This window comes from Brassica napus, chromosome C9, assembly GCF_020379485.1.
Source record: "Brassica napus cultivar Da-Ae chromosome C9, Da-Ae, whole genome shotgun sequence".
In the NCBI taxonomy this organism is placed as follows: Eukaryota; Viridiplantae; Streptophyta; class Magnoliopsida; order Brassicales; family Brassicaceae; genus Brassica; species Brassica napus.
Genome location: NC_063452.1, coordinates 54,232,905 through 54,245,808, shown reverse-complemented (window position 1 = coordinate 54,245,808; position 12,904 = coordinate 54,232,905). Strand labels below are relative to the sequence as shown.

The following is a 12,904-nucleotide window of genomic DNA, read 5'->3' as shown; positions in this document are numbered from 1 at the left end:
TTTAAATAAATATTTTATATATTCCTTGGCTAATAATGGCGGTTTTTTTAGATCGAAAGCAAATGACGGTAAACCCGTTGATCGTCTCCAACTCATTAAGGTGGCTCACACTAACAAGACGACGGGTCAAATTCAGGACCCCGTGATCAAAGGTGTCGTTGATTTGGTGGAAGCTGAAATAGTATCTCAATCTCAGCTTCTCTCTGATGACGGCGACTCTACGGGAGCTTCAACCAACTTGTCTCTATTGCAAATAAATGAGATGGTTGAAAAGGTAATTTTTTTATTAATATATTTTTTTTATAATGTCGATTACTAACTTGTCCCTATTTACTAACTTTAAATATTTTTGTAGGCGGTTCCTAAAAGGAAAGGAGGCCGTTTAGTTGGGTTGGCCCGCCGTGCTTCTTCGTATCCGGCATCTTCTTCGCAAGCTCCGTATGCCGATCTCATGATTCTCGAGGAGCTACATGACAAAGATGAACGGAATGGGGCATTGGAGGAGCAGAACACCACTATCCTTTCGGAGAATGCCACTATCCGTTCGGAGAATGCCACTATCCTTGCTGAGTTGGCATCCCAGAAGAAGTTCAACACCGAGATAATGCAGAAGCTAGATCATTTGATGTCTTCGAGTTCATCTTAGTTTTTTCGGCTTTTTAAAACTTTCTGAATGTTTTTTTTTCTATTTCGGTTTGTATGAATTTTAAACTTTCTGAATGTTTTTTTTCTATTTCGGTTTGTATGAATTTAAATTATATAATATTATTAGTTTTAAATTTCTGATTTTTTTAATTTATTAATATAAAAAAATATATAAAAATACAAAATTAATTCGTTTTTAAAATTGGTATATTCCGACGAACTTTGGGCGTCAGAATATACCGACGGACAAATATCCGTCGGAATTTACCGACGAACCAATTTCCGTCGGAATATACCGACGAACGAATATCCGTCGTTATATTCCGACGACCAATGTCCGTCGGTATATTCCGACGAACCAACGTCCGTCGGAATACACTGGGGAATCCACTACGTTGGAATTGTCCGTGGAACGTTCTCCGTCGGTACATAGTTTTTTCGATGAACTCTGGTCTCGTGTGTCCGCATCGTAATATCGTCGGAAGTTCGTCAGAATGACGTTTCTCGGTATTCGTCAAAAAGTCGTCGGAAGTTCTGACGAAATTCCAACGAATTTTTTTTTTCCGACAAAACGATACCGACGGACAGGTTCGTCGGAAATTCGTCGGAATCGGTGTAGTCCGACGAATTTCTGACAATTTCGGCCATGAGAATCCCCCTGTTTTCTTGTAGTGAAAGTAACAACGTTGAAAATAAAACGATGATGATCACTTTACTACCTCTTTCTCCAAATGGAAGAAGACACAAGGATAATACTCGTCTGACACACATTACTCAAAGATTCCATTGCCAGGATCTCAAATCTGCAACATGCTTGAAACGTGAAAAAGCGAAAGCGCATAATTATTGGGCTGGAATATAAAGCTAATATTTTTTTGATTGTTTTGTTCCATTTAGTTATGTAATTGTATATGTGTTGCGATGTATCATTGTTTCTACGTGGAAAATGAGAATACAATATTTGATTAAATAGAAATTATATACATTCATTCAATTCAGCTAACATTAAACGATTAAAGGATTGAGTTCTTGGAAAAACATTTGTATTTCGTTTGGTTCATCTTAATTTCAAATTATTAATGGTTATGCTACGGTTAAAATATTTTGGTTAAATTACATGAATCAATCAGTTTATAGTTTTAGGGTATGACTGGTTTTCCCGCTACCACCCGCAAACGCAGCTTTTGCGGTTGGTAGCGGTTGTTGGCGTTTTGCAACAATCGCTCAAACCGCTCCAAACCGCCCTAAATCGCTCTAAACCTCATAAATTCAAAAGCTGGTTCCAGCTAGCGTTTGCGGTTGCGGACGGTTGCGGGAGGATAATTTTTTTTTTTTTCTAAAACAATTTAAATACAAAAATAAAAATATTCAATAAAAAATTTAAATTAGAATTATAAAAATACTAAAATATATCTATTATATTTTAATTAATATTATAAAATTTAAAATGAAAATATTTTCTATAATTTTTAAAAAGTTTAAACTATAACTTTCTAAATATAAATTTTATATTTATTATAATATTATTATTTTTGATATTTTATAATGATATAAAATGTAAATATTGTTAATTTATTATTTAACCGCTGTTGCGTTTGGTAGTTAACCAGTCATAAGTATCCCGCAAACGCACCAATTTCTAACCGCAGAACCAGTCGTATAAATCTCTTAAAACCGCTAGAAACTGCAACCACCCGCATCCGCAAACTCCCGCAGCCGCAACCGCAATCGCTGCGGTTGAACCAGTCAGACCCTTAGTGTAAACTCACCCGCCCGAAAATAAATATCCGCACAATCTAGTGACTTTCTTAAATAAAGACACGACAAACCCTAATCTAGATAAAACGTAAAAGCCCAAAACAACATTAATTAACTAAAGCCCATAATAATTAATCCCAACCATGTGAGCCCTAACTATATATCGTGACTGAATTGGAGATAGAGATAAGTCATCTTCAAGCGCTTGTCCGAAGCTCACAAGTCAGAATGGATGCTAAGGAGTTCCAACAAGGAGAAGACAACGAAAGTTCACATGTGGATCTCATGTATTCTACAGATATCCCTACAAATATCGCCAATATAATGGGTGTTCGAACTACAATTCGTGATAGATAAATGCATCAACAACTGAAAGATGATTTAGTTGAACATGTATGGTTTAAATTTGGACGTGATGAATACAACAACTGAGCTCGAATGCTTCATTCAGATAATTCTCGTTTTTTTTACTAATCTTTGTTTTCATGTATTAATTTAAAAATCTATGTTTAAAATGTTATCTTTTATTATGTTCTATGTAATAAAAAAATAAAATTTTAGTAAAAAATGTTTAACATTTATTTTTTTAAGAAACCTAAAATAAGAAATTTGCAATGGAGGGAGAAAAAGTCTCAAGGTTCTTAATCAAGTTTCTTACCAAAATTAACTCTATAAATACTATTAAAAATAAATTAAGAAACCCATTAGGTACGTAGGATAAAGATGCTCTTACAACAAAAGAATCGATTTACTTTTGGCTCAAATCCAAATTAAGTGTCATTTTAATGGATCGTCTCCTATCTAGTGTCATTTTAATAAATACAGAATTAAGTTTAAATTCACATGATCAAGCTCTCTGAATTGGAATACGAAAACATTATTAGAAGTTGGTACTTTTCCAGCAGCCATGATTCTCAAGCTAGTCATCATGATTTTGATGTCTTTGTCCGAAGCTTAGAATATTCAATTTTCTCACCATAAATTCTTTGCAAAATAATATCAAACCACATTGCAAAGATGGTTACACTCACCAGAAACCAGCTATACTGAATATTAACCAATTGTATATTTACGTTCGATGCTTAGCATCTAATTGTATATGTACCTTCTTCAACGTGTGGAAATCAAATCCTTTGAAACCAAACATTGTGTCCAAAGCATGCATGCAAGAGTGTTGGTAAGGCAATCGCCAAGAGTGTTTGACCAAAGATACAAAAACCACGAGTTGTAATGGTAGTGGCAATCAACGCCTGTGTTGTCGGACGAGTGGAAATGGAAGAGAAAGAGCTATTACGCGAAGGCGAGTGCTACCATTAAGTTGATGACGTCCCTATGAGCCATTGGTCTAGTTTTGTTAAAAAATGATGGCCAAAGCCGCATAGGTTATGAAGGTGACGGAGATGCAGGAGTGCTCAAAGTTATGGGGATAGTTTTGTGTTTGTCACTGGGATCAAATGGTTGGTGATTCTTTTGACCAGGAAGAGATCCACAGACATAAAAAAAGCGAGGAGCCTACAATGATCAAGAGAGCTCTAGATATCTTAGTTTTGAAAGGGAAACCATGTACATGATATGTATGATTTTGAATGAAGAGAAAATAGTTTGATGTGGTTAAAGAGGTGCCATAGACCAAGTGCAAAGAAGAAAAAAAAAACGGTATGACGTGACCCACTAATGTTCCCATGTTCTAGCTTTGGAGGTTCAGATTATGGAAGGTGGCAATAAATATAACTTTGCGTAGATGAATAAATGGAAGATGAGTGTAACAGCTGAATGAGAAAAGATGATGTATTTTTTCAGACCCACATCATCGTGTCTTAAGCACAAGTTACAGCGAATTTGGATAGGTGCTAAGCATTCTGGATTCAAAATCTACCATCTCAAATATACTTGTTTGTGTGGCAAAAATAATAATTAATTCTACCATTTTTATGGTTGGTATCCAATAGAAAAATAAGCTTTTATTTGATAACTTCCAATATAAATTTTATTTACAACCTTTAAAGTATCAATTATGCTTTAGACTATTTTTATAAAAAATACTGAAAATAGTTGTAAGAACCTTGTTCACTTTGAATTTTAAAAAATGTCTATAATTTTTTTAATAGCTATAACAAATATATAGCTAAAACAAATGCGTCTAACCTAAACTATACAACAAAGAATTTATCTTTGTCGTCCAACCAATTATAACCAAAGTATTATTTACAAGTTAAAACAAAATAGCTTTAAACATCATATTAATTTTGGACTTTAATTATTTATGTAGTGATTCATTTTAGTTAGGTTCATTGTGTTCGCATTGTGTGGATTTATATTATTAAAACTATCTTGAATCCAACTTTATGTTCTTCTTTATAATTTTCTATAAAATAGACAAATTCTATTATAGAGTGAGATTTGCTTCTATATGTTTTTTTAATAGAATTCTTCTATTTTTAAGAGAAATAAAGAAATGTTATTTCAAATTCTAAATATAAAACCAAAAGTAGAATTTCTCTATATATTTCTTTAAAAATATAAGATTTCTATTATAGAGTAGTATATTGGGTAAATCCACTTCTATGATTTATTTTTCTATTTTAGAAAAAAAAATATTGGAGATATACACTGGAAATTCTATAAAATCCGGCTTTTTTCTTTAAAACAACGTGGTCTAGTCCCTCCTCTCAATTTATTGATCTAAAAGTTTAGGGGGTGTATTCAATCTAAAATTTAAGGTGATTTGATTTTTAATGAGGTTTTAGATGATTTTAAGGAATTGCAGAGGATAAAATGATTTTTGTTAAACCACTCTAGAGTATCACTTAAAACCATGAAATTTGATTTTTTATTTTTTTTAACTAAGAAACTCCACCCAAACACTCTAAAATCACTTGAAAATTTGAAAACTTCACAACTTAAAATATTTTCAATAACAATGGATTTCAGAGTAATTTATAAAATGTCAAGTTAGATAACACTAAATTTTAAATGAGTTTTTAAAATTCATATCTCAATAACAAGGGATTTGTCATTTTGATACAAATCATCTCTTATTGAATACACTCCTCCTCTTCATCATGGTCGCTCTTGTACGGACCATACGAGCTCATAGGGTTTCATGGATGCAAAACATGGGATCTTCCAAAATCTCCAGCTTCACTCATCCCACCTTCTTTCAAACGCTATCATATCAGTGATATTGACTATGTGACTTCTTCCAGTGGACTGGTTTTGCTTAGAAACGACTCTGATAATGCTTACTGCTACGTGGGCAATCCAGTTTCACAGCAGTGGGTCGAAATCCCTCCACCTCCATCTGATCCGAAAGGTGCTAATTCTAGTGTGGCTTGTTTGGTGACTCGTTTGGACGAGGACGGTGTCGTTATAAGCTTTAAAGTGGTTAGGTTAGATACTGTCCAATCCACAAATAATCATTTGAGTGTGTTTCTGTATTCCTCGGAGACAGGGATCTGGACTTCCAAAGTAGACTACTATCCTTATTGCATCAGCAGCATGTGTGATATCAACCTGAATGGTACAATCTACTATAGTTCTATGAGTGAACCTGGAGTAGTCGTAGCTCTTGATTTCTATTCTGAATCCGATCAATTCCGGGTTGTCCAATTACCAGACTATCCGGATTACAACAAGGACTACTAACGAACCTTGACTATATCAGGAGGCTTTGTCATGTATCTCAGATCATTAGCTCGATACAAAGAAACTGTTTTGAAGATTTGGAGGCTGAACAATGATGACGACACTTGGCATCTTTTGTGGGAAGTAGGCTTCCCGATTATCAGTAACTATGCACCGTTGGCAATGAATCCGTTTGATATTGGTATTGTTTATCTATGGAGTCAACGGGATTATCATGGGGTATCATGTAACCTGCGGAAACGAAACTACACAATCCTTAGGAATGCATCTAATGATGGTCATCAAGATTGTCTCATTGACCATTTTGTATGTAAGAAGAGCGTGGATACAATATGGCATCCAAGATCATCATCAAATTTACACTTGAACTTTAGAGTTTGTATCTCGTTTTGCCCATTCGTGGTCCCACGGTGGATGGAACCGGTGCCTCGTCCTCCTCAAGCTGAGATGATAGATATGACTTCACTACTTTCTTACGCTACTGCAACACACGAGAGAATGATGGGGTACATGAACACAGTGATGAGGGATAAAGACAACGATTACTTTTGGATGGAGTGATATCAGTATGTTTTTCTATTTGATGTCTTTTGGATTTGTTATTGTTTTATATCGTTTCGAACTATGCACTGTTTTTAGAGCGGTCTCTGTTTTTTCGGTAATAAAGTAATACCAGTGGTAAAAATTCCCAAGAGTGTTGTGATCAAAGAGACAAAAACCATGAGTCGTAGCATCAAATGGTAGCGGCTCTTACAGCATGATTATTGTAAATACCCATGTTAGGGGTTCTTATTACTTTTTTAATGCTTTCAAGCACAAAAAGTGAATTAAGAGACAAGGTTAAAAAACCCAAACATTTAAGTGGTCCATTGCAAGGTTCTTAATTGGGTATAAGTAAAAAACTCCATTTCCAAATTTGGTATCTAAAAGTAGTTTCATTATTCTTCATATTAATGTAAAACTAGTATTCACTTGATAACAAAATATTTAGACTTTTGCCAATATTATGTTCTTCAAAGGAGACCATTCAATACACAAAACATACGGCAAGAGAGGAGAAGAGAAGAAGAGTACTCACTTGTTAGAATCCGGCAATCTCTCGAGACTCCGGCCATCCTCCAGGGAATAAGAAGACCACCTCCTCAAACCCCAAGAAGTTATCTGCATTTCCATCATAAACAAAAAGCAAACAATCAGAGATGGCACAACTACAAAAAATAACAAAACAGAGACTTGAAAAAGAGATAGGACTACTAAAAGTGTGTTCCATTCTTGTGGTAACACGACAAACATAAATGGGATCAGAAGGAACATGGAGATATGTAATAAAAGTTGGAGATATGTAATAAACAACGTTTTACCAAAAACAAGTTTTTTGTATGTCTTGTTGAAAATCAAGAATCAAAGATTCAAATGCCTTAAAGACGGAAACTTTTCTCCATTCTTGGTTCTCTATGTCAATGATTTTCGGACATGATGGATTTAATTACAATTTGATTTTCTCTTGTTGTTTGCCTAATCTACTAAGAACCATGTGATAAGACATTTATTAGATTTTTGATATTGCAGAATAATACGGAAGAGATGTTTACCCCTTTGATAGTGTCCATGGGATGATCTTCGTCTATGTGGCAGCAGAGAGAGACGATATCAAAATAGTCTGAGCAGAAGGGGAAAACATACTCTTCCCTGAACTCATCTTCTCCCTCTACCTCCATGTGAAGGCTCGGTTCTGTCGAAACCATCAATAAGATTTACAAAAGCCACAACACGAAACTATCAATAAGATTTGTAGAATATCTCTTTACTAACTAAGTTAAAGCCTCATCTTAGTCATCGAGATCGTGGCTGATCGTCCCATACTCGGCGATAAGCCCGTCGGAGAGATTAGCGTTCCGGTGAAGGAGCTTTTGGATCAGAACAAGGACGGCGGCGAGGAGGAGAAGACGGTGACGTACACGGTGAGGCGATCGAACCCAATCCCTATCCCTCGAGACGATCAAAGACGACGACGACGAGATCATCCCAGGAGAAGAGATCAATCACGACATTTTGGAATCGAAATCGACTGATTTCAGGAAGTGGGGAGAGAGATAGAGATAGAGATGAGAGAGAGGAGGAGATAAGCGACCTATCTTAGAGCATTAACTTCGGCTTTCCACTCAGCTAAGAACCCAACTCTAAGAATCCAGTTAATCATGGTCTTATTGTTCCTAATTAAGAGCATGCTCTTGAATTAAAAGGTATTTTTTTTTAATCAAAATTAATTTAAGCAACCTACCTAAGCAACCCGGATAATCATGCTCTTAACGCCCATATGGTCGGACGTGCGGAACTGGAAGAGAAAGAGTTGTTCCGCGACGGCGAGTGCAATTAAGTTGTTGAGGTCCTTATGTTCCATTGGTCTTCTTTTGTTAAATATTATGTCAAAAACTACATATACATTATTGAAAGTGAGGGAGATGCAGGAGTGTTAAAAGGTTGGGGATTCTTGAGTCCCAAAGAAATGAAAAGCTAGTAGGAGATTATAATGATCAAGAGAGACACTAAATATCTTGGTTTTGAAAGAGGAAACATGTACATGATATGTATGATTTTGGATGCAGAGAAAATAGTTAAAGAGGTGCCACAGACCAAGTGCAAAAAAAAAAAAAAAAAAAAATTCTCTCTACGATGTTGCCCAGCAGTGTTCCCATGCTAAAGCTTTGAAGGTTCAAAATATGGAAGGTGGCAATAAATATAATGTTGCTAAGATGAGTGTAACAGTTGAATGAGCAAAAATCTTGATTTCATTTCAAGAGTGAGGATAATTTGTGTGTAGACATGTAAGGCAAGTGAGAAGTCACGATTCGATTTGAATATTTGTCTAAAATCGAAACCTCAAGTAACTTGCAACTAAAAGCTTACTACTCTGTATTACGTCTGTCATAAATATTCTTCAGCCTTTTCTATTTGGGCGTCTCATTTCTAGTAGACTCCAATTGGGCTTTTCAGGAAACACAAATAAGAGACACCGATGAGATTGCAGAAATGAACGTCACATTTTCTTTTCAATAGTAAAAAAATAATTTGATGAATCTACTACCGACATTATTAACCGACCTCCGTGACTCCGTCCACGAAAGAATCGATGCATCATGAAACCCAGAAATAGACTTCAATTAAAAATCAAGAAATCCTGACGTGATCTCCTGATTTAGCTGATGGGACCACGAAAACCCCTCCCCAGTATTATCAGAAACAATATTCAATAAAATTCACAGCTTATGATCAAAACATTATTCAAGGTTTTTGGATAATTTTAAATATAATCTAACAATATTAAAAGGGAGATATACTCAACTCTCATCATATCCACGTCAACTAGAAAAATCAACCTATCATAAATCATCTTTTTGCCACGTCATCGTCGAAACTGGTCTTTTATTTTTGGGTTTCTTAGCATTTTAAACAGCTCGATTAAGCCCAAATGCCTCAAGGGTCTGAAGCATAATTTTCCGTTCTTATCCGACTATCTCATGTTGTAGTCACCGATCAAATTCTTCACTTCTCCGTTACAGTAACCTACAATTCATCAATCTAAGTCATCTTAAATGGTTTCGTTCCATCTCCCCTTATATCTCCTTATATATAAAGTGCTTCATCTGATCTTCAATCAACCCTAATTGAAAAACTTCACTAAAGAAGCTACAGCTACTGCCATGAAATCCACCGGTAAGTCTCCCGTTACAGCATCACCACCAGCATGTCTACCGTCGCCATGGGGACCAGCCGAATCTTGACTCCGTTTTCGGTTAGTCAATTTCTGGGAGGTTAGAAACTTTGCTAAAGGTCGGACCTTTATTGGATTAGAGCTCCTGCTCATCCATGAACATGTATGAATGCTTATCCCCAACTTTTAACGAGTATGGGATTGGTCCACTTCCTGGCCTCTATCTCCCAGTCAACAAACAGAACTGTGATGAATGTTTACTTGTGGAACAAGGCCGTGAATGAGTTTTACTGCAAATTCAGCGACACCCTTGAAACTCCTACGTCCTTTTAGTGACAACCGCGAATACTAAACATATTGGAGGTAATCAATTCCCTTCTTATTAGTTAGTGTATGGTATAAACATAGACTCCTCATTTGTTGGCCAGACCTTAGCTATCTTTTCTATATTCCATTTGTTAACCCATCTTTCAAAACTACAAGGAACGTTGCCCTCAGCTACATTGATAAACATGTACCTCCCACAAATGAGTATCTCTCCTGGTGTACAATCCGGTCTCATTCAAATTTATTGTTGTGAACTCCATCTGATTCAAACTATATGTATAAGGTTGGCTCAAACCCAGACGTTTCTGCCGTAGCTAATGCTAACAATATTAAAAAGGAGATATACTCAACTCTCAGGATGTTCACGTCAGCTAGAAAAATCAACCTATCATAAATCATCTTTTTGCCACGTCATCGTCGAAACTGGTCTTTTACTTTTGGGTTTCTTAGCATTTTAAACAACCGGATTAAGCCCAAATGCCTCAAGGGTCTGAAGCATAATTTTTCGTTCTTATCCGACTATCTCATGTTGTAGTCACCAATCAAATTCTTCACTTCTCTGTTACAGTAACCCACAATTCATCAATCTAAGTCATCTTAAATGGTTTCGTTCCATCTCTCATTATATCTCCTTATATATAAAGTGCTCCATCTGATCTTCAATCAACCTTAATTGAAAAACTTCACTAAAGAAGCTACAGCTACTGCCATGAAATCCACTGGTAAGTCTCCCGTCACAGCGTCACCACCAGCATGTCTACCGTCGCCACGGGGACCAGCCAAATCTTGACTCCGTTTTCGGTTAGTCAATTTCTGGGAGGCTAGAAACTTTGCTAAAGGTCGGACCTTTATTGGGTTAGAGCTCTTGCTCATCCATGAACAGGTATGAATGCTTATCCCCAATTTTTAACGAGTATGGGATTGGTCCACTTCCTGGCCTCTATCTCCCAGTCAACAAACAGAACTGTGATGAATGTTTACTTGTGGGACAAGGCCACGAATGAGTTCTACTGCAAATTCAGTGACACCCTTGAAACTCCTACGTCCTTTTAGTGACAACCGCAAATACTAAACATATTGGAGGTAATCAATTTCCTTCTTATTAGTTAGTGTATGGTATAAACATTGACTCCCTATTTGTTGGCCAGACCTTAGCTATCTTTTCTATATTCCATTTGTTAACCCATCTTTCAAAGCCACATGGAACGTTGCCCTCAGCTACATTGATAAACATGTACCTCCCACAAATGAGTATCTCTCCTTGTGTACAATCCGGTCTCATTCAAATTTATTGTTGTAAACTCCATCTGATTCAAACTATATGTATAAGGTTGGCTCAAACCCAGACGTTTCTGCCGTAGCTAATGCGTCAGAGGTCACCAAGGTTGCGAAAATGACTGTTGCTTAGATCTTTGCGTTTTCGAAACATGAACCCACTAAGGCACTTTCTAGAACAAATAACCATACATACTTACAAGGTTTAATGCTAACTGTTTACGAATTTCTGGCAGGTACCATTGATGATGTTGAGAGGGACTCTAACTGGTACTACATTGCAGGCAGTGACTGCCAAACTAAAGTGAACAGAGGTCCGACTTCATTGATATGCCCAAAATGTGGAAATGTGAAGGCTACTGGAGTTGCAAAGTAATCTATCCCTATCCTTACATTTCTGCATCGAGTAGCCTTTTATTCTAAGTTGTTTGTTCTTTATTATAGGTACCGCACTGAGCTGTCTGTCTATGACAATGACGATAAGGCCAGTTTTGTGCTACTTGGCGATGCTGGTCTTGAGCTCACGGGAAGGCAGGCTCAGATTTAACTGACAACTATTTTCAGGTCACTTTAACTATTCTTAATTCACGTCCGCTGTTGTGTAGTCTCTGTAGCACCTGTTGTGAATGCTAGGTAATGGAGACATGGGTGCTCATTATGAGAAGCCAACTCAACAAAGTCTTGTGGTTACCATTGGCAAAACCCGCAACTTCAGAGTGAAGGTCCCAGACTACAATTTCACAACGAAAAGCAGACCATATCTGTCACTTAGGTAGTCTCTCCTGCTGTCCTGCAAACTGTAGCACCTGCCGTGTAGATCCAAGTCAGCGCAGGCGATGATAGCGAACCAATTCTAGGGGCAAGTGTTGCTTCAAAGTCTTCCTTACATTTAACCTGCTGTGCAAGTTCTTCTGGTGAGGCATGTGCCCCAACTAATGTCAGCGAGGAGAAGAAGGAAACCAAGCATGCAAGACTTAGTAACTAAAAGCTCTCAAATTCCACTTACCTACTCCATGTTTGCTTTCTGGCACCAATGAATTATCCATTATCTTATGTCTGTATGGCTTATGTTTTTGTCTTTTTCTAGAATTCCCCGTCCCTTTAGCTCTTATCTTGATGTTTCGTTTATCTTCGTTGGACAAACAAACCTCCACCCCAAACATCATCACTTAATGGCTTATCTTGAACAAACATCATATTTTCCAGACCAGTCTTTAACTATACAGCTACATCTCCGTATCTCATTCGTAGCAACATATTCTCTACAATAACTCCTTTTAATAACCGTGGGACCCTAGATTGGAAAAGAACGAGATTTGGTGAGATGTATAACGTTTAGCTTCAATGTAATTCCACCGTGGTTGACCTCAAATTTTGTGAACTCTTTGATAATAGACTGAACTTACCTTACATGACATCATGCTTGGGAGAAGAAGAAGCAATCTCTGCTACACTTTCAGCGCAACTGGCTAAGGACTAATAATCCTAGCGCCTTTAATGTTCTTGAAAGGCAATGTTGAACGCTGACCACAAGAAACGGCC

General features: G+C 36.7%; 2 pseudogenes; one reads left to right on the top strand and one right to left on the bottom strand.

The window, feature by feature from the left end:
• Nucleotides 1–3,329: 3,329 nt before the first annotated feature.
• Nucleotides 3,330–4,087, bottom strand: LOC125592736 (annotated as a pseudogene).
• Nucleotides 4,088–5,451: 1,364 nt separating this feature from the next.
• On the top strand, nt 5,452–7,624 carry LOC125592735 (annotated as a pseudogene).
• Nucleotides 7,625–12,904: the final 5,280 nt, after the last annotated feature.